Source organism: Lipophrys pholis (assembly GCF_963383615.2).
Source record: "Lipophrys pholis genome assembly, chromosome: 5".
NCBI classification, from domain to species: domain Eukaryota; kingdom Metazoa; phylum Chordata; class Actinopteri; order Blenniiformes; family Blenniidae; genus Lipophrys; species Lipophrys pholis.
The window spans coordinates 27,572,059-27,594,463 of record NC_137628.1 but is presented as its reverse complement, the minus strand read 5'-3'; the positions used below and the strand labels follow the sequence as shown (position 1 = coordinate 27,594,463).

General features: G+C 42.3%; 1 protein-coding gene across 1 annotated transcript in view; it reads right to left on the bottom strand.

Moving 5' to 3' along the window:
- grin2ab (glutamate receptor, ionotropic, N-methyl D-aspartate 2A, b) overlaps window positions 1-22,405 on the bottom strand; it is a gene marked incomplete at both ends in the record, with an annotated part of 109,207 nt that overhangs the window by 31,690 nt on the left and 55,112 nt on the right. The window lies entirely within an intron of this gene.

Sequence of the window (22,405 nt, the reverse complement as noted above, 5' to 3'; positions counted from 1 at the left end):
AGTGAGACTACACTGCAAGAGAGTGACTGCTGGCAACTGAGGGGGGGCCTAATGGTCGCAGATAACTGCCTCATAACTCACAGGTATGACTCACTTCTGCACTCAGTGGCCAATATAGCAAACAGCCGTGCATTGTCTTGAAAGGTAATTGAGTCAAATGCTGATGCCTGCCATGTACTTGTTAACACACATTCACTGGAGCTGTATCAGCAATTTGAGTTAAAAAAAAAAAAAAAAAAATCTGAGTCATTGTGTTGAACATAAATTTTACTGTCCTGCAAAAAAAAGAAAAATAAATATTGAGTCATGTTATTGCAGGCTCCTTTGAAATCATACATCGCCCTGGGTCAACTCTACAGCCAAATGTTGATTTTAGGGCATTAAGTCACAATGCTTTGCTTTTGACAGTTTAATCACTTCGCCTCAGAGACGGAAAGGAAACTGAAGGCTGCTGCAAAGATACGAGGCAGCAGAAAGCGACACCAAAACCAAAGCAGCCATTAAGCAGAAAGAAACCCAGAGTGACTGTGAAACACGTTGCTAATGATTGCAGAATGTATGTTTGCATAAAGTGTAATCTGAGATTCCCCCTTGGGACGAAACAAAATAGACAGCAGCAGAGAGAGAGAGAAGAGGAGGAGGAGGAGGAGGAGAGGGCGCAGACAGGGGGTGAAAAAGAGGAAGGCTGAGGAGAGAAAAATGTTCCCGTCATGTTGTGAGTGAGATTGAGATACCTGCCGCAGAAAGAGGTGGGAAAAGAGTGAGAGCCTTGGGAGAGAAACCGAACAGACAGATGGAGAGACGGCGACACCAGCGATGCTCTGTGCAGCCGCTTCGGACCACATGCAGGCGCTCCTTCAGCTGAGGCCATCAGAGAGCGTGAGACACCAAACACCAAAGCCCTCATGAACTTACATGTCGCATCAGCTGTCTTCAACTGTGTGTCCTGCACAGCCACGTCAACCCGGATCTACTTTTGTCACTCAGCTTTAACAAAAACCTCTCAGCACATAAAGCAGCCCCTTGCAGAGGTTAGAGTCCTCCCTCCCTGCGCTTTTACAAAAAAAGAAGAAAAGTGGAAAGGAGAGAGGATGAAATTGTACTTCAAAAAGATCTATCTCACCGTTTTCATCTGTCTGTGCGTGACTGTAGGTGTGTGCGTGGCTTTATTCTCCACTCAGGTTTAGAAAAGAGAGGGGAAAAAAAGGAAAGAGAAATCTCTCTGTGTGACAACAGGCTCATCGCCAGCCCAGATAACAGCCACACACACACGCACGCACGCACGCACACACGCACACACACAACCACCCCATACAAAGAAGTGTACAGCAGCACACTCGCATATAGTCATGTGAGAAAATCGGTTCATCCCATGGAAATCACCGGCTTTGTGGACATAACGGAACATTTGAGTCTCTCCTTAGGAGTGCCGAGAAAAAAAAAAAGGTGACTCAAAACAAATGACCCAAGGAAATCAATTAACAAAAAATGTTTTAAAAACTGGTCAGTCATATGGAAGGAAATGGAAAGAGTACAGTTTCAAAACTCTCACATTTAGAACAGAGGTTTCCAGCTCAGGTCCAAATGATCAGAAGCTGTTTTTGGAGTCACAAGTTGATCTTGTCCGATTCAAGCTTGTGCCATTCGTGCCCTGCCTGCTGCCTCCGAGCTCAGTGTGCCGTGCCATCGTTTCACGATGTAAAGACCAGGCTGCCAGGGGAAAAGCTTTACAGTGGCTGTGAAGCGCACATCAAAATTAAAAGGACATCTGAACCATGTGAAATCCATCATTTTATTGGTGGGAAACAAACATCTGGTTGTGGTTTCAAAGTAATTTACTGACCACCACAGCAAATTCTGCTGAAGAGCAGAGCGACTGATGCAAAAAGATGTTTTCAAGTGCAACAAAACATCCTCGCAGGATGTGCGGATCAATCTTGTAAGAGTCGTAATCTCAAATCAGAAGGTAATATATGAACGTGTTAAAGATTCCTTCAGTTTCTATACACAAAGCAAAACAGAAAGACATCGACACACACTTACAGTTACATCTACAGGTAATTTTGCTTCACCAAATAACATCAAATACATATTTTCTGAGATAAAACTGGAGCAGATACGCACAGGCAAGTAGTGTAAACTTCCCACAGAAAGGACTTTGCCCCAAAATCGGGAAGAGTTTCTCTGTGAGGCGAAAGTGCTAACCACAACACAACGTCAGCCTCTGTGTATTTGGCCTGCAGAAGTATGGGGAAAAAAACAGAGCTATATAGAATGATGCGGTTTTCACTTATAAATAAACGATAGCGACAATGACAAAAAGCATGTTCAGAACAAACCAAAGGACACTTGTCACTGGAGGAAACTACAAACCAACCGTAGTTCCCGTGTTGCCTTCAGGATGCCAGTTGCTGGGAGGGATGGAAGCATGTAATCCAAACTCCACTGAAAGCTCGTCTCCTACATCATCATCATCATTATTATTATTATTTTCACTATAGAGAGGGTTAAAAATGATTATAGCGATCAAAACTCTGCCCCCAGCAGACTGGGACCAACGGACATGAAATGAATGGATTTAGAATTTAACTACAGCGACTATGCTCACTGAATAAATTCACAAGCTGCACATACTTTGCATTATGTTAACTAGTTGCGGACTTCCAGTATTTCTTTAAATGTTATTGGGCCTGGAGACAATAGAAAGTCTGGTGAAAGTTTCTACTGTAAAAGGGTCAAGCTTTGTCTTTATAGATGCCTGCAGCTGTTGGGCACTTTGTTTGTGCAACCATACATTTTTAGAGTTGTATTTAATTTATCACGTTTACTATAGATTCTGTCAAAGTGTGCCTTTTAACGACTCTTTAACGACTCTACATTTTTCCTTTTCACCCGGAATATTTTTTTTCCCCCCTGAAAATTACGGAGAATAAAGCATGCTGGGAAAAGTCTTGAACAATCGCCGACCTTCTGGTTTTGTAAAATCACATCATGGCTGCTTCATTGACTGGACAGCTTGCAGTCATTGATTCAGTGATGAAATTAACATACGGAAGGAAGCATGAGTTCAAAGAGGAAGCGCGAGGTCAATGTGATGGCATCAGAAATGTGTCTGCAACAAGCCGATGTCAAGCATTACGTCGACAAGAAGCGTCGTTCTGCTGAATCTTGCGAAAGAGTTGTTTCTTTCCTCAGTGTAATGCCACATTTGTTGATATTTTTGTTGAATAAATGATTGAAAATGTTGTCTGCATTGTGGTTGTGTACACGCAGGTACTGTTCCAAAGTAGACATAAATGTTTAAATCCGTCCGAATCGGTGGTCAGTCAGCAAAACCTCCAGTCGTAAAATGGTTGGATGTGTTTGTAGTATTGCACATTGGTTTGACTGGTAAGTGAATTAAAAATGGAAATGGTAAATAGCGCATCCCTCCACTCCAGCAGTCTCAGTGCACTTTACATGATCAGTCACTTCAACTTATTCAAACACGCACTCGGGGTTCAATGCCTGAGGACACTTCAACACATCAAACCACTTACTTTTGGGCTGGAAGACAACGTACTCTATAAAATCAGCTGAGACTGTAAAACATCTTGCTTTCAACATGTGATATGTTGCAGATAGGTTTACTAGGACTGCAAATCAATGCAACATATTCATATCTTACAGACCGTCCCAAGCTTTTAGGAATTTGAACTGCAGTCCTAAGATCCTTTATGATTACATATGCTTTATTGAAGCAGCAGACATAAGATTTGGGTTTTTTCATGAACAGTAACATAAATGTTAATAGAAAGTCGTGTCCCTTGCCGCAAAGATATTTGCTCTGCTCGCAGCATAAGAGAACAGCAGGATCTTCATGCTAATCCGTGAAACTGGAAGACAGTCCACCCTAGACTGAGCCCCAGAGATTTGACGGTCAAAAGAGCTCTGGTCAAATTCAACAAGCCAATATAAAACACTACATCTTATTGTACAAATCAAAGCAATTGTAATTCCCAAACGCTGTGGAGTTAATGCGCTGCAATAATCCCCAACAACATTGCTCAGACAGTCTGTAAACAAGCTGAGTGTATATAAAGTCGCGGCATTATCTGCAATTACATAAAAGCAAATGCACACAAAATGATCAAACACAATTCTGTGAGGATGCAGGACTGTGAACTGTGGCTGGTTTTTATGTCCGACTGGATGATTATGTTGTCCTTCATCTTTGTTTTTTCATCCACACAATTTGTATTTATTGAGCAAAAAAAATATATTCTTGTGATGTGATGATTGGTTGCAATTTTTCTTTCCTTATTCTTGTTTTCCAATGTCTGTTGGACTGTTAAGATATAATAAAACCAAATAAATTAATAAAACCTAGTTTTTAACTCAATCATTTTCGAGCAATCAAATGCGGCACATACACCAAGGTGCACAAATAAAGATAATATGATAAGGCAGCTGACGCGGTGCTACATGTCATATATGTTCATACCATGCTTTTAACATATCTAATATTTACATCTGTCATGGTGGTCAATGCCTCACATTTTTTCTTTTAAATACCTTCACGATCCAAAGAGGAGAGGAGATTGGAGAGGAAAGGTGGCTGGAGGGGATGTGAGGAAATTTAGAATGAATGAGGTGAAAGTCTTTTTAGAAAGACTGAAGGGTGAAAGGGGAGGATGATGATAGTTGCTGGTGCGGTTGCTGAATTATAAACGATAAAAAGAGACGTTGACACAGACCTGCATCTTCTCATCAAATCACACAAGTCCACCAAGAAGCTCATCTATGAATAATGCACACACACACACACATACACACACACAAATGTATTTTCACATTATAACCCACATACCTAGAGATTTACTGATGACACTGTGCATCAATTATACAAATATAGTGAACTTCATGTAGAGTTGCACATCCATCCATGACCACACACACACACACACACACACACACACACACACACACACACACACACACACACACACACACACACACACACACACACACACACACACACACACACACACACACACACACACACACACACACACACACGTCATATTTCATGTCAAAATCCATTTTTGTTAAAAGCAAATGGATTATGAAAATGCGAAAGTATGGTGGGAGCTGAATGGATTCCAGCTAATGAGGGACGACTGACAGACTTCTAGCAAATTGCTCGGAGACAGAGAAGAAGTGAGGGGGGGTTTGGGGGGGGGGGGGGGGGGGGGGGGTCGTTGGGCTACACACAGCAAAGGTGAATGAAGCAAGAAATGAGCAACGGAATGATTAGGAACAATAATGGGGAAGGTGAAGCACACATGACAACGGGCAGCACAAAGGGGGAGGCCCGAGCAAGAATGCAGAATAATGAGATATAGATGGGGGTGAGGAGGAGGATGATGATGGTGACGATGAGGATGGGGCCAGCGATGTGCTTTATTCATATTTAATGCAGTAGGTCAGTTAGGATGGAGCAGCTACATTAAGTTGGCTTGACAAGGTACGGCCCCCAGATGCTGCTAAGTACCATCCCACTGAAGTCTGCACAAAAGTGCAAACAAACTCGCCTCGCGAAATAAATTGCGTCAACAGAGTGGAGCTCACTGCCGATTCAAGGGTCACATGTGGAGGAAAACAACAGGGATGAAGATTTGTGTTCAGACCATTTGATACAAAAGCAGAAAACACATGCCTGCATCAGTCTGCTAAAAAAACAAACAAAAAAACCCCCACATTAATATTTTGCGGCTTACGCATGCAGAAATGCCCCTATTTCCCAGAGGTCCGAGGTAGTCGTCAAAAACACCAAAAACAATCTCTGCATATCAATTATATTTGTGGGTGGGTGCTGTAGATGAGCTGGGATCACTGAGCACATTTGAGGACAACACTGCAGTAATTTATAGCAGAGCCCCGCGCTAAATGAAAGTGATGTGAATGTGCTTCCACCGAAATGAACATAAAATAATAAAACCCTACTTGAACTTTGGCTCGTGGTCGTCTCGTTCACCATGCAGGAAGCGGAGTGAATATTCTAATGGGACAATTTTAAGATGATATTTGAGTAATAATAATTCACATAATTAGCTGTCCAAATAATTAGACGAAGAATCTCCTGTGAAAAAAAATGCAGAAGTACAGCTTTTAAAGGGGTCTGTCATATCCCTAGTTCATCCCTTCTCTATGCACGACTCAGGGTTACTCTTAAGAGCCAAATACGTTGCCACTGTGCCTCTGTTTTTCTAAAGCAGGCATTTGACATGTCAAAGCAGGAAAATATAAAATAAAATAAAAAAGTCACATTAACAAGTTTCTGCCTCTTGATGCGGGCTAAAAGTGCCACATCCCTCATGTCACTCTCGCTGGTACACTGGGGCTGATTACGGGAACATTTAAATGCAATGGAGCCATTGTAGGAATAATTTATTACACCTGTTCTCGTCCTGATTTAAGGGGTTGATGGATCTGCTGTGAAAAAGACCCACTCTGTGTGTGGAGTGTAAGAGAGACTGAGAACATCTTCTCCACCATGTGTGGCCCCGTTTAAAAAAACAAAACAAAATAACCCAATCACAATCCAAGCAAAAGAAGGTCACCTCGGGTACGACAGTGGATTTTTCCACATAAGCTACCTGTCATGTCATATGTTATCAGTGTAATTGGGAGTAATTAAACAGTGCAGGTTACCATGTCAGGCGGATGAGACGGAGACATTTCAAACTGCACTGAAGAGCTACGCTGGTAAACAAGGCACGTTCCGTTTTGCTGGTCTAATTCTCTGCAAACGCTCAGCAGATGTTCTGCAAACCCAAGTGCTAACAACCATCTCTCTAAATCCATACGCTAACAAAGATTTAGCTCCAAAAATCCACTCACAAACAAACACCCAGGCCAGACCCGGAGAGGAAGTTCTCACTTGACCAGCGATGGAGGAAACGCAGCCAAAGCAGCATCCACTCATAGGAGGCTCTTTATGACACAAATGGCTGTTTCTGCTCCACGAACAGCACTTTGGGTTTCAGGAAAATCTCAAAATAGCAAATTCATAACCCGAACAGTGACACATGTACAGTCAGACGCCATCTCTGGCACGTAGTTGAAGGCTGTGAAGGGGGACAGCAAAGTCGAGAACCTCTGTAGCACAAACGTAGCATAAGAAATTCTCCTGACACTAAAAGAACGTAAAGGCTGGTCCCTCAATAGCTAACAAGCAGCAGTCTCTTAAGCTCTGAAAGCTCTTCAGTTTTAGAACAGAGAAAGACAGGTCCCAAAGCCCACAACCACTAACCGAAACATAGACTTTCTGCGGTCCCAAGATTGACAGAGAACTATAGCATTTAGCTTGCAGACGTTGGCTCCCATTGCTAACAAAGCCTACTTTAGTATTTAACAAGGGGTGAATCCCAACGCTGACGTCTACTGTAGTATTTAACAGTCTCTCATTCCCCAGGCAAACACAGAATAGCATTTAACACGGCGCAGAGCCCCAGAGCTAGCATAGCCTAGCTCCGAGTAGTGAAGCATTAGGGCTTACCACTAACTCAGACAAGCATGTAATGGACAGCAGCACAACGTCGGACCGACAAAGCGGCGCCGCATTACTGCAAAACCTCAGAATGTAATATGGGCCTGCAACACAGCGTGTCTCCTGACACTTGAAACACATTTTCCTCCTCCTCCGACCAAACACTTATTACTGTTGCACCAAAAAGTTTAAATGGTTTGACATTATTTTACTTCCTAGTTGTCCAGAATTTAACTAGCATTACTTGTAGGGGGATGATTTCGCTGATGTAAGACAAAGAATAGTGTCACTCTTCCTTGACATTATTCATTAAAATGAGCTTGATGCGGTGGGATCAGAGATTTTATAGTAAACTATGTAAACATGAGAAACATGCATTGCACTTAAGTTAGATATAGAACAACTACTGAATAAAAAGTTGAAATCTAAATTCCCCCAAAAAAGACAAATATTTCTGTGTGCCAGATTTTCAAAAAGATTCTATGGTTTAATATACCCTTATTGAAATTTGAAAAACCTTATTTTAGGAAGTGAAATATCACAAATTACAGGGGCAAAAAATATGTTCTCCTCTGTCTGATCAATTCAACACGGGCCTGACAGTGCAAGTTTGAATTTTTCATGTTGACGTTTCGGAGTCAGGATGAACTCGACTATAAATTTCACCAATGTAACCCTTGAACAAAGTCAAAAAACCATCTCTCTCCTTTTTTTTTTTTTTGCATGACCAGCGTTACGTGCGGATACGCGTGATTGAGTGACTAAACTTGCACTGTTTGGCTACAAAATGCCACCATCTCATATTTGAACATATTTTTAAAGGTGTCCAGTGTGTAATACATGCCTCCAGCCTCAGAAAAGTATTGCTTGGGTTTTTGGGAATGCACAACTATGAATTATTAATCGTAAAAAGTCATAGCTGGGAATTTTAACCACATCAAATCAGATTGTTTCACAAAGGAAGAAATAGCAAATTTGCCACAGGCCAATTCAAAAGTCTTCAGCTGCTCGTCAGGTACAAATCCAGGCATTCATTCATCTTCAATACTTTACATCTTCAATGCTTTATGTAATTTATTGTGCAGCACTGGAGTCAAGCTGATGATGTGCAAAGGCAGGGTACATCGCAAACACATAGAGACAAACAGTTGTGGTGGCTGTGGTTCAGTGAGTAGAGCAGGCTGTCTTCAAACCGGAAGTTTGATGGTCTGCACCACGTCTCGTCCTGTCCATGTGACAGTGAGAGTGAAACTGCACACACAAAGGGACAACATGCAAACTCAGGCCATGTTTACACTTACCCTGGTTTTTAGAAAAGCAGATATTTCCCCCCTCTACGTAATAAAAAAAAAAAAATCTTAATTTACACTGACCCACATATGCACCTGGATCAGAGCTACAATGAGCATGCCAAACCTGGAGGGGGCAGTGTAACGGGAAGCATGAAGCCATTATAGTCCATCAGAATACTGGAAAAAACATAACGTCACGAATTGGGATGTAAACCTGCTCTACCCCCCTTTAGATGCTAACGGAGGCAAAGTTTTCTAAATCTCCACTGTGGTCGGAGTTTTCAGGAATCATCGTTTGTGGTAAGTGGAAGCTGCGTTTATGTGTAAATGCACGGCCAAAATGCAAAGAGATATCAGGTTTTTTTAAAAACCCGGGTACACGTAAACGTGGCCTCAAACTTTGGGTTTCTCACTGAGAGGCGAGAGTACTAACCACTACCCATCTGTGTGGCCAGAAGTACAAATCATACAGTTCTTTTTCCATCTTTTTGTTTTGGTGTTTTGCATTTCATCTCACATTTAACTTAAACCAGATGTCCTGCCTCAAGCATTTTAATGCTTTTTTGGTTGAATTCAGTCATTCTGCCTTCTTCTCATTGTCATTAATGGCCAGAAAAGCTCAGAAGCTGCCACTGTATCCACTGTAGTCAGAAAACTAAGGCACTGTTCTCCTACAGGTTTACCTTAATTATCTCAGGGAAGTCATAAACTCACATTTGTTTTCAAAAATCCATTAAGAGCAGCTCACAGACATATCGCAGCTTTTTAGAATGCATCTCCATCCATCACGGCCGTGTAATGTATTTCCATCCTGACAACATGTCAGTCCTGGTTTTTTCTTTTACAGTTTTATTGGGACTTTAAGGTGGATCAAAAAATAAATTATCAGCCGTTAATGCTTGATGAGATTAGGAGATCTATGATTTATCAATCCAGTGGCACACTTCCAGTAACGTGCCAGAGAAACAGACAATGATTGAAGGAGGAATTATATCTCTTTTCCACACTGCTATTTATACATGTTCTATTTGCATGACAATACTGTACCGCAGCAGTTTGCTGTGTATTATCAGGTGATGCCCGAGGCCTGCGCTTCAATTTGATTTATATTTACAGATGGGAAAGTGTTACTGGAGAGTTGCCAGTAAATAACAAAATGGGTGATGCTTAAATAATTTGTCTTTGAATTAAGTTGGATTACTTGAGTTTAAAAATACCCTTGCACACATTGTGAGCCACATTTGAATCACCCCTTATTGTACTTATTGAAAAAACAATAATGCATGCAGAAAAACTACTTTTGAAGTTGAGGCTGTGAAACACAAACAGGCTCTTACAACATTTTGATTTAATTAGTAAAACTTTCTAACACTGATGTTCTTCACTGTGAAATGTCCTAGTTGGAGGCTGAAGCAGGCAGTGTAGTTGTTTTTGTGCGGATTAATCAAAACGTGTACTTTTATGAATGCCATACTTGTGATCTAATAATTCAGGTTAATTCATGAATTCTGAAATGCAGTTCATTGATAAAATGGGCACACGCCGGGGTGTCTCGTGGCGTCATAAAAATAGTCTCAGGGATAATTCGTCAGCTGTCCTCGGTAAATCAAGAGACGGTGTGCAGCGCTGACTCTGTCGCACGTGTTGCTGCATCAGCATGCAAGGAGTCAACAAGAAAATTGCAAAGAAGTGCCATAATTATTTGGCAGAGGAGAGGAAAATTAATTTCTAGCAGGACTTTGACAAAGCACATTGTACTGGAGGGCAGAAGTGCACTTGCCAAGCACCGCCGGTTAAATCTGTCTCCTGAGTGGTAGCCGATGGCCGTGTGCATGGTTGGCCCTGCCTATCCAAGTGTCAGAATGCTGCTCACGGCAGAGGCTAATCACAACACCTGTTTAGGAGAGATTACAGCAGGATCTGCCAGAGTACTGAAGAGCCCCTGCTTTATTAAAACCGAAGTGTCTGTCCAGGCGGTGACAGCCGCGTCCACACGGGCACACGTTTAGCGCGAGAAGGATGGCGCGCACGTCTACATGCGGTGTGTGTCTGTGTTGGAGTAATAATAGCTGTTTGACTTATAGAGCGTCAGAGAGAAAGAGATGTTAATGTTATTTCATCACCCTACATGGAAAATAAATGACTGTGCCAGGCCTATTCCTCCCTCGGTTTCTCTCGCTCCCCCCATTGGTGAATGAATTTAAAACAGATCAAGAACTGAGCAAGACCCTGCATCCTCCTCCCTCCTCTGGCAGCCTCCATTGGCAAATCAAAGAATTGCCAGTTTGATATTTATAGCTGAAGTGCCTTAGGGTGAAAAAAAATTCTCTCTCTCTCTCTCTCTCTCTCTCTCTCTCTCTCTCTCTCTCTCTCTCTCTCTCTCTCTCTCTCTCTCTCTCTCTCTCTCTCTCTCTCTCTCTCTCTCTCTCTCTCTCTCTCTCTCTCTCTCTCTCTCTCTCTCTCTCTCTCTCTCTCTCTCTCTCTCTCTCTCTCTCTCTCTCTCGGCCCACTGATGGTGACTCCGTTGGACTTTAGAAACCTTAGGCCTGGTGTAAAAATGGCAGTAAGCAGTGAGTCAGCCCATCCAGCTGACTACCTCAGTGCTGATTGCTGGACCATGCGAAGCAGGCCCGAGTGCCGCAGGTATGAGAACAGGACGGCCAGGCGGGGTTGTGGGGGGTCAGGGCACACGTCCAGCGCCGCTGCAATGCAAACAGATCTGGCTGGTGTAGGAATACCACAAGCCAGAGGATTAATTAGACAATTCACAAAGAGTGTTAGTCTTTCTGCTTTTAGAGAAGAGCCGCAGGCCCCGGTGAATGAGAAAACATTGCTTTATCCCTGTTTTGGTTAAAATTACATTAACCCAGTGCTTCTTAAGTGACTTGTTGACAGCTCCGGCATGAAGTTTGCTAAATACCACCAAATAAGTTTATACAACAACACAGGCAACCAGAGGGCATGTCGGATGGGTGCGGAGTGGATTCTGGGAGAAACGCTGGAAAGTCGCGAGGAGGTTTTTGCAGGGATTGTTTGCAGGGAGAGGAGAGAGGGGGTTTCGACAAATCACTAATTCTGCAGAGGAAAGAAAAAACGGTAGCTGAAGGGGGATTCATTCATTATATATTAGCCTTACTCAGGTTTGTGCAAACCCTTTTATACCAAAAACACTCCCTCAACACTATTTCTGATATGCACACGTAAAAATCTTGTCGCTACATTTAGTTTGAACCAGCAACAGGCTAAAGCACAAGTTAATCCTCCCTTTCCAGCCCTCGTCGAGTCTGTCCCCATGTGGGTCCACTCGCTCTCTCGTTTTACACCGTGACTGCTCCCCCCTGGTTTCCCGTCTCCCACTTCTCCCTTCTCGCTCCCCCTTTCCAATCCTGCCACTTGTTCTCATCGCTTTTGTTCACACGACAGTCACCAGCCACTGTTACCATGGCAAATCAATGGCCACTCTACAGATGGGCCGCAGATTCATTTCTCTCTCTGGCACGTACTCGCACTCGCACACGCACACGCACTCGCACACGCACACGCACACGCACACGCACACGCACGATGTGTTTGCTTCCCACTCTGGCATTCCATCACACTGGTAACGGATAGGTGTCGATATGTAACACGGTTGAGCGCGGCACGGGCAGATGTGTGTATATGTGTGTGTGTGTGTGTGTGGCCAATGTGTCAGGGATCAGATAAGTAAATCTATTTCCTTTACTAATTAAAGGCAGGCTGTGCTCCTCAAGGAAAAGAAAGCATACCGAATGCTACGGCACGGTGCATTAGATGTGGCGATAGCCATAAACACACACACAAAACACTTTTCTGCAAGCACCCACACGCGCACAGACATAGTCAAACATGCACAAATTACTCTTGGCTGTGTGTATATAATTGCTGCTGTGCATCTGTAGGGGTAGATTGTATGCGTGTTGATGTGTGTGCGTGTTGATGTGTGTGCGTGTCTATCAGTGTGTGCGCTAAAGTTGTTAAGTGTCCATTGGGGGAGTTAGAGCAGAGCTACATGGCAGATGCTTAAAGCAGTGGCTATTAGACAGCAGAGCAGAGATAATAGGCTATGGCTGCCATTACCTACTACGCCCTATTAGCCAGTACCCAACCTGGAGACAAACAGACAGACACACAAATGGGGCAAATCGGTACTTGTGCGTGCGCTCGTGTATTTTTATGCCTGTACTGTGGGTGGGAACGTGCGCTCTATTGGGCAGCGCACGCTCAGAGAGATAGATGAGAGAAGAAGGGAGGAGACAGGACCAATAGAGAGGAAGAATAGAACCGCTAATTTACCAGCCCCCCTATTAGTGAGACAGATCTTTTCCTGATGGGGAGGAGAGCCGGAGAGAGGTGAGGCGAGACTTGGGAGGAAGTGGAGGAAGTGCTCTCACATTCAGAAAACAAAAGTGCATTACAGTCCAGGTAAGCAAGATGAGCTGAGATTTGACAGGGAGGTGAAGAGGAAGACAAGAGTGACAGAAGAAGAGAGTGACAGAAGAAGAGAGCGATATGCAAGAAAGCCCCTCAGTGTGACGTTCAATAAAGAGAAACAAGAGAGAAACCTCAGTTCTAATCTTCGACTGTCTGCAGCTGACGTTTCCTCATGTGCATGTGCGCGCTGAGTCGAGTGCGAGTATGACACACATTGCATGCTGGCTCTCTATATCCATCTGTCTATCCATCCACCCCTCCTTCCATCCTTCTGTTACCAGCAGGTTTGATGCCGCAGCTCTCCGTGCAGACGGAGCCCGATGAGTGCGCTACCTCGGTGCAGGAGACTTGGGGGTAACTCTTAAAGAGGAACACAGTGATGATGTTGATGACGATGTTGATGATTATCAGACACTGTTCTGTTCGCTTCCACATCTTCTACCCCCCCGCTTCTCCTCTCTGTGCCTCCCTCTTTCTCCCTTCCTGCTCAACACACTTTACAGAAGTTTGAGCCACTGGGAGATCATTAGCACAGGATCAAATCCCGACACTCACTGTCCACACACACACACACACACACACACACACACACACACACACACACACACACACACACACACACACACACACACACACACACACACACACACACACACACACACACACACACACACACACACACACACACACACACACACACACGAGAAAAAACACCCAGACCACACACTCACATGTACAAAAACAAGAAATGGGGGCACACAGACGAGAACTACAGCTTTAAACCCAAAATGAGAAAGACTGTGTGTGTGTGTGCGTGTGCGTGCGTGTGTGTGTGTGTGAACAGAACATGAACACACAGTCTTAGTGAGATGAAGAAAAGAAAGAGGATTGATTGAGCACTATTTGGCTTTTGAAGAAGAACAAAAATCTCGCTGAGCACAGAAAATACACATTTACTTCAGTGGACTTGACAGACGTGCGTGCGCACGCACTTCTCCACGTGCACGCAAACTGAGCAGCCACCCACACACTGCAAAGCCCATTGAATGCCTGTGAGCAGTCTTTCCCTTGCACTCTTTCTAGCACACACATGAAGAAAAGTTGTATTCAAACACATGTATGCATGCAACTTATATTCTTTTATTCCGCTTTAGAGACAAATGCACTCATATCCATGACTGCAGCAGGACCTAGACACACACGCACGCATGCACACACATGCACACACGCACGCACTCACACACACACAGTCAGTCTCTCCATCAGGAGTGTCCTGAATAATTCAGTCTAAGGAAAGTACACAAGACTGTTAGGAGTGTATTCAGCGCTGGCCTGAGGGCCGGCCTCTGCTCTAAAAGCATGATGTCACTGCCAGCTTTCTCATCATCCTGTCCCTTTGCTCCTTCTTTTTCATCTCGTCGACCCCCCCCCCCCTCCCTTCCCTTCACTTTTATTCCGCCAGTTACATTTTGCCTTGATGGAACATTTGATGCTTAATTGTGTCCAAAAATCACAATGCGTGTAAGCGTGTATGTGTGCACATAAAAAAAATTAAATAAATGAAGTTTAGGCGGTAGTTGGAGATGTCATGCTTTTAAAAGTTTCTTTCGAAACTCTGGTCCGAGTCAGGCCATGCATATATATTTGGTATTATTTTCTGCTCTCCCTTCTGTTTCTACAAATTTCTTCCTCATTCGTTCCATTTCATCTTTTTTTTTGTCCAGCTCCCTTCCCTTCACTCAGTTTCCTTGTGAAGGTTTGCCAGCTGTTCAGCTGATCCGCCGAAGCCTCCCTCAGATGTAGGTCACTCTCTCAATTAAGGCAATTAGCAGCAGCCGGGTGAGACCGAGAGCGAGTCACTCTCATTACAGCAACAGGAGCCATAGGCCTGCGTCACATGGATAGCACTTAACACTCCACTTGGCACCTGCATTACCCTTGCATAGCGCCAATCTGCCAGTATTTACTCGTGTTCACACTGAATCGGCCCCGGCAGAAGAGCCGAGATGGCTGTTCAAACTATGCCACTATTCAAACTGGATTAGTTTTACTCTGTGCGTAATTTCACGGATCATTCATGCAGGATAAAGAATCTCTGCTTGCAGCCTTGATGTAAAATCGTTTGTAGTCTGCCACCCAAAAAAAAGTAAAAAAAAAAAAAAAAAAAAGCACAACTTTAAAAAACAAACCTAGAAAAATTCAGCGAAGAGACGCCTTTGACGAAGACATCGTCTTTGTGAACAGAAAAAAAATGAAGACTTGCCCCCTCCAGCATTGACAATCTGCTGGCTGCTACACAGGAAACCCATTATTGAGATTATAGAGGTGTCACTTCAAACTGGATTGCTATTATCAGATGACATTTGAGTTGGTTGTTCCACTCTTTCCCCAAACTGATAAAAAAATAAAACACAGACGAGACAGAGGGAAGACCGCCAGACATCCTCCAAAGAGCTGGTAAGTGGACTTTCAGACTTCGATTATTTTGTTAAATGTAGTGTCCCGAAAGGTCAAGAATAAACTTAGAAACAGACCCGATACATCCACACAGGATTTGGACCAGTGGTTTTTTCAAAGTGCGAGCGGGGCCTTTCCCAGAGGAGTGCCGCAGACTTAAAGTACAGCAGCAGGAAAAATCTGGGGGTCATTTTGAGTCTTTTCTTTTAATTTCTGAGAAGGAATCCTGATAAAAACAAATGAATAAGGGCGAGACCAATGAATTCTTTCATGAAATTACAAATTAGCAGAACAGAATTTATTGAAATAAAACTGTTAGAGCAAAACAAGTGTAACAGTAACAGCAGTTGTAGACTCAATAGAAAGACTTGCTGCGAGACATTCTAATAGTTTTTCTTTTTCATTGTCCAAGGGTCTAAACGGTCATCAATAATATAACATAATTTGAAAAACACTAGAAAGTCTGTGATCAAATTAAATACTACTTGACGTGAGATGAAGCATCTTCTCCCACTCTGAAGCCACGGCTACACGTAGCCCGGTTTTTACCAAAACGGATTCTTCACTGACTCTGACCCGTATGATAGTCAATCAGAATCCTGTAAATAACATGACGTCACAAAATGGGACAAATCTCCACCTACACGCCTTCAGGTACAAACGGAGAAAAGAGTTTTTCCAGATCTCCACTGTGGCCAGAGTTTTCAGGAATCATCGTTTGTGGTGACTCATACCTGTGTTTATGTGTACATACAAGGCCCAAACGCAGAGAAATATCACAGTTTTTTTAAATACCTGGGTACGCGTAAACGTGACATAAAGTTTGGTACATTTTATTTCAGGGGCCACATTCTGCACAATTTCATCTTGGGTGGGCCGGACAGGTAAAATAGTGCCGTAATAACCTTTAAATTTAAACTTCTAGGGTTTTTTTGTTGTGCCGTAGAGTATATGTGAGGAAAATGTCTATTTTCACCAAAAATAAACAAGTATGATCAAAAATGACTACGATCTCAACAAAAATACAGTAAAATGAAACCTTCTGGTGAAAAATACAGTAAAATATCAAAAAACCTTGTTGTTACAAACAAACTTTTCTCACACTGATCTCAGCGTCTCTGTGTTGTGTCTGCTACTCTAAGGAAATCTAGTTTAAAAAATCCAATCTTTATTTGGGGGAAACTTTTCACCGTTTCTTTGGCAGTTTGGCCGGCCGGTTTGGAGCCTCTTGCATGCTGGTTTTAGACTTTATGTTTGACACACCTCTGTCCGTCAGGAACCCTGGACTTCAAAAATCTTCAAAACTTACTTTGACAGATGTGCTTTTAGGTGATAATGTTGTTGTTTTTTTGTAATACCTGCGTTTGAATTTCCTATTGTTAATCCCATTATGAATGTTATTTCCAAAGCACTGTACATTGTTTTTGAGAGGTGCTCCATGCCTAAAGTTGAGGATGATGGTCATGACATTTTTGAGAACTGCTGATTTAAACAACAGGATATTTCCTCTTCCAGCATCTTGTAGTGAGACTAGTAAAATGCAAATAGAGCTTAAAATAATCTACATAACGCCTGATAGACTTGTGATGGGAGCATCTGGACTGAGCTGATCTGCGATCTTTTCAAACGTGTCGGGCTTGCAGCACCGCTGGCCATCATTAGCTGGCCTCAGTGATGTGTGTCTCTGCGAAACGACTTCGATTCAGATCCTCTGCTATCTAGCCTCGTCCCAATAGCAGCTGATTAGTACTGGTCTGGAGAACAATGTTCTAGGATGCATCACCATCAGCAGAGCCCAGCAACACCTCTGGCCATCATTAAACCGCCGCAGCGAGGTAGGCCATTTTGTTTCATATTGCTCATTACCTCACCACACACACACACACACACACACACACACACACACACAATCTGCCGAGGCGCAATTAATAATGGCTTAATTTTTGTTTTCAACCTTGCGTGTTTACATGAGTGTGATTGTTTTTTTTCTTTAGTTCTAGTTTGTGGACAAACAAATGTACTTCACATAAATAAATTAGCATTATACACACACACACACACACACACACACACACACACACACACACACACACACACACACACACACACACACACACACACACACACACACACACACACACACACACACACACACACACACACACACACACACACACACACACACACACATTTATATATATATATATATATATATCACACTTGAACCTATAAAATTACAACCACAAGTTTCAGATGAAATACAAATGATTAAGCCAGATCTTCTGACGTTTAGGCTCTTGTGTCATGTTTGAGAATAAACAGTGTCATCTCCAAGCCAAGATCTAAAGAGCTCTCTAAAAGCCTCCAGAAAGGAAGAAAAAAAAAAAAAAGGGTTGTGGATAACTGTGACCTCATCTCAGATGTGAAGCGTGGTGGTGGAAACGTTCTGGTTTGAGATTACTTCGCCGCCGCGGGGACTGCGCTGCTCGCTGCCATTGAGTCAACACAGATTTCTGCATCACATCAAGGAGAGCCTGAAGACAATGTGAGAACATCTGTCTGAAAAGTTACGACAATCAAAAGAAACGCAAACAAATCCACCACAGAATCTCTCAAAAAGAAGAAAATAAACAAGGTTGTGGAGTCGAAAAAGATTAAAGTGTGTTGTGACTTTTAACAGGAAGCTAATCTCAAAGTCCCGCAACTGAAGCATTTTGAGAGAAAAAGTGGTTAAAAATATGACAAAGGAAAAACAAGCAAACATCTACATAAAGTTATTCCCCCTCACAGTTTCTGGAACAAAGGGTGTAGTTACATTTTCCACAACAACAAAAAAATCATCATAACTATCGAGTTATAGTGATTGTGTTGTTGGACGCTAAAAAAAAAGCTGTTTTTTGTTTGTACCTTTGTCTCTTTCAAAGGTTTTCTTTTAAATCTTTTATATTAAATATATCAAAAATGATTTTCAGGGACTCCAGACATGATTGTTTGATATTAATCCAAATTTACTGTAAAATGTATTTATCAATTGTTTTAGCCCAATAACATCCCACAGACCTAAAGACTATGATATTAGCTAATTGGAAAATAGATCTGCAGATTGTAAAATTGCATACTTAAGACTTAAACAACGACGTACAGATGTATGAATTATGTCAAGTTACCTAATTTAATTTCTTCTACTTTCTTTGTGTCTTCCTTTCTTCAGACGTCATTGTATTTGCTGGATCTGAATCTGATCATGTTGGGTTTAAGAGAGACATTTACAGCCTTCTTTAGGAGAGAATAGAATTTATTGAACACTTACCTGATGACTTCACAATAACAAAATAATCTTCACACTGGGTTTCCTACTTCTTTTTCTCATTATGTTAATTATTAGCTGCTCTTACTTCATGAGACTATTACAACCTGTTTCTGCTGCCTGGAGTGTTTCATTTTCCACTTTTAGATCATTTCTATTATAATTTTCTGTGCAAGAGGCGCCGTGTGATCTAACTAAGTTTAATTACTGTGTCACTGTGACAATGCCGACTTAATTATTTGGAAATCTCGCGGCGGCTCTGTCATCCCAGGGGTGATGGAGGGACACTTTTCTTTTTTTTGATTAGCTTATGATGAATCCATAAGAAAAAAAAAAAAGATCTGAAAATAGGATTGATTTGCCACTTCATTAAACGTCTTCAGTCACTCAGTCATTGTGTTGCTCAGACGAATCGACAAGTCAATCAAGCCTGCAGATCTGGGAGCTGCAATTTCTGGGTGGTGATTTGCAGTGTATGAAGACTTTGGCTGACGTGCCGGGAAGTGAGGACAGAGAAGGGCATGTGGGCCTCACTGTATATGTGTGTGTTCTATATAATGGAGGTCGGATTGAATATTAAATTTTTTTTTTAAAAGTCTGACAGAATCAGCTGTTGTGCATGTCAGCAAGCTGATCTGAGATCTGTTGTTTAGCAGCGACGAGCTGCTGCAGTATCTTTACACTATTAATCATCTTCCCCATGACTAATGCTCATGGTGTCATACAAGTACCGTCTAAGACAGGCCATCTTATGAGACCACACACACGTGCACACGCACACCAAACTCACTTTTTTGCTCTGAAGGGCTCCTACTGTACATCTTCACATCCATTTCTCTCTCACACTTGTTCTTTCTCTCTCCCATCCTCTCAAATCGCCTCGTACTTAACTGTTACCATATATGGTTCAATTATTCTTCAAGCCCTCTCAATCTCCTCTTTCTCTCTCTCTCTCTCTCTCTCTTCCTCTCTCTCTCCCAACAGTTCTTTTCTCTTTGCTCACTCTTCCTCTTGAACATCTAATATCACTCTGATCAACTCCATCCTTCTCTTTCCCTAACTATCTCGCTCTCTGCTTCCCCCATGCATCCCCCCCAACTCCTCCCCTGTCTCCCTCTGCCATCGCTCGCTCCGCTGTTATTGCCTCCCTCATCCTCTCTCTCCTCTCTCTCTCTCTCCCTCTCTCTCTGATCTGCTCTGAGAGTGTTATTTATACAGCAACAACCCACGCAGAGTGGAGCAGAGCAGAACAGAGCAGTGAAGGGAGTTTGACTTGCCAAAGTGGGCATCACCTCAGAAACAACAAAACTCTTCTTTCCTCTACTCCCATCTATCCTTCCACCACTCCGTTTTCATCTCTTCATCTCATCGCAACTTTGCACTTCATACTTTCTTTTTGAGGCTGTGCACAAAATATTTAACAGTATAAGGGCAGCGGCACTGCCGGAGAGTGGTTGCATCAGTCGCAGATATACTGCAAAAGGGGATGAGAAATGCAAACATGAAATGTACCACGTTCGACAAGATGTGTTAAACTCCCTTCACATTCCCGAAACGTAAAACGAGGAATGCATTTTACACCGATATTAAAGAGAGTATGTTGAAAGCTGCCCTGTTATTCAAAGAAGAGCGCCTTTGTGAACATGTTTCTGCAGCACATTTTCCTGATTTGGATATTGAGATACCATATTATGTGGCGTGAGTCACAGCGCTGTACGGAAGTTGCTGGTGTGAATAATTGACTGGCTGGGAAAAATCTAATGAAAAACAACATACTCGCTCAACTTTACCTGGATAAAAATAGAAAAATAAACACCAGTGTCTAATCTGCCTGACGCGGCTTCCCTGCACTTCGCTTCTCGACTACACTCCTCTTTGTTGGGGGTATTCACCTCATTTACCACGTCACACAAACTCCTAGAAAGGGTCATTGCTCACCTTGAGAAACCTCGAGCAGAAGCCATTTATCAGCTTTTATTCACAAGTTTAACATTTAATGAATGCATCAACTATTAATCTTCTTTCCAAAGCCAGTCTGTCAGGAGTCAATAGGAAATTATGTTTTCAAAGTGATAAAGAATCTAAAATCTCCCAAAGCTGAATGAAGAATATGTTACCAAATAACCTCAAAACCTTACAAAATAAGAAGGAAAAACAGTTACAGATCCTACAGTCACGGAGGAATTCTTCCATTATCCCAGTTGTTGAGGATCCATTCACCTTTTTACTGAACTATCGATTTATTGACTAACAATCTCCAGCTTGGGTGGCTGTCCTGTTAAAGCTCACTGCTCACACAAGTATCTGTTTTCCAGAGCTGTTAGTTTATATCGTGGGTTGTTTTTTATGTTGAGTAAACCCAGTCAGTCTGAGACATTATTTGAGGAAACTGCTACTCTTCAAGGATACAGTGACATTGTCCAGCAAATATGAAGAAATACATGTTCAGCTTTACATTGTTTTATGAGGAACCTTTTCAATGTGACATGTCCGGTTGGAAATGACAAGGACACCTTATGTACAAACGCCTTGCTGGCTGTTTTTGCAAAGTGCAAATCTTGCAAATCTCCTGCTTATATTCCAGATCTGTATAATTTTAAACATGTTAGCCACGAGGCTGGTACTTACTTACCCTGGTGTTAAAAAGATCCAACTTTACAATCCCATATAGAGATTTCCATTTGCCTTTTGACAGCCTTCAGATTGCGGCAGGTTTTCACCAGAGAACTCACAAAGCTCTTTACACAGACAATCCCCTTCACGCACCAACTCCAGAGCCGATACACACCTGAACCGCACAGATACACTGAAAGCTACTTTCACAACCTACATGTTAAAATCCCAAATGAATAAGCAAAGCTACAACTTAAGATCCAACATAATCAATAAATAATATTTAGAACAAAAAGTACATAATTAAACCCAGATTTTGATTCTTAATAAGACACTCATGGTTACAGTAAGGTCTGTCAATCCTCAGGATTACTATTGATAATGATCGTCTCACAAAAAGGCATGTTTCCTTTTCTAGTGGGTGAATAAATCCAGCGCTTGCTGAATTCTGTATTTCAACAAACTATGAGACAATAAAGGATCAAAAACATGGTGACACAACCAGTTATTCCTGTGCTAACTGTTCTGACATTTTCTAATTAAAACCAAAATGTAAGAAAAACATTTGTATAAAACAAGGTTATCAAATCACACACATTCAACACAGTTTGATCTCAATGGGCCAGAGCAGCAAAAGACAGCAATAACTAATAAATACATTTACAGAATTTTAATCGAGTTCGATTTTTTTCGAGGCTAATATGAACGATCTGAACTTTCTCGTAAGAATATGCATTCTCAAAGCCAGTCGTT